Source organism: Spermophilus citellus (genome assembly GCF_964194105.1).
Source record: "Spermophilus citellus genome assembly, chromosome: X".
Lineage (NCBI taxonomy): Eukaryota > Metazoa > Chordata > Mammalia > Rodentia > Sciuridae > Spermophilus > Spermophilus citellus.
In genome coordinates, this window is record NC_138190.1 from 2,380,642 (window position 1) to 2,381,369 (window position 728).

Here is a 728-nt window from a genome sequence, read left to right on the forward strand (position 1 = left end):
TCATCGCGCCAGCCGGGGGCCGGGCAGGCCGCGCCCAGAGCCCAGCGCGCACGGCGGCGAGGGGAAGGAGGAAGCCTCGTCCGGGAGCGACCCGGTCCGGGCGAGGACTCCGACTCGAGAGCGCGGTGGGAGCGGCCGCCGAGAAGTTGCAGGCCCGAGAGGCCGGAGGGTGGAGACGGTCTCTCCCCTTTCAAGGGAAAAATATATATTTAAAAAAAAAGAAGAAGAAGAAGGCGCGGAGCGTGCGCTCCTCTAGGCGGGACGGTGACTCCTCTGGCCGCGCCTCCGGCCCCGTGTGCAGCCAGGAGCCCGCAGCCCCCGCGGGCAGCCCGCGAGCCAGCGCCAGGCCCCGCTGCAACGTGAGCCCCGCCACGCCCTCCCCCGCCGCCCTCCCCCAGGCCCGAGTCCTGCTGCCAAAACCCGGGAATGGCTGCTCCTGCGGGGGGAGCCAGGGCCCGGAACGGTGGGAGCCTGCTGGTAGGTGCCCGAGCGAGTGGGCGACCCACGGGCCCGGCCAGGCCAGGCTAGGGACGGGGAGGGGGCTCTCCTCTGGAGCAGGAGACTGGGGCCTCTGGGGGCGCACAGAGGTCAGGCTGGACCAGGGAAAGCCAGGCAGGGGGCTAGCAGCAGCCCACCTCGGGGAAAGGAAGGGGCCCAGCCCGAGGGAGAGCGGTTCCAGCACAGGGGAAGGTGGTGTCCATGGGCTGTCCCCCTGGAGGACTCCTGCC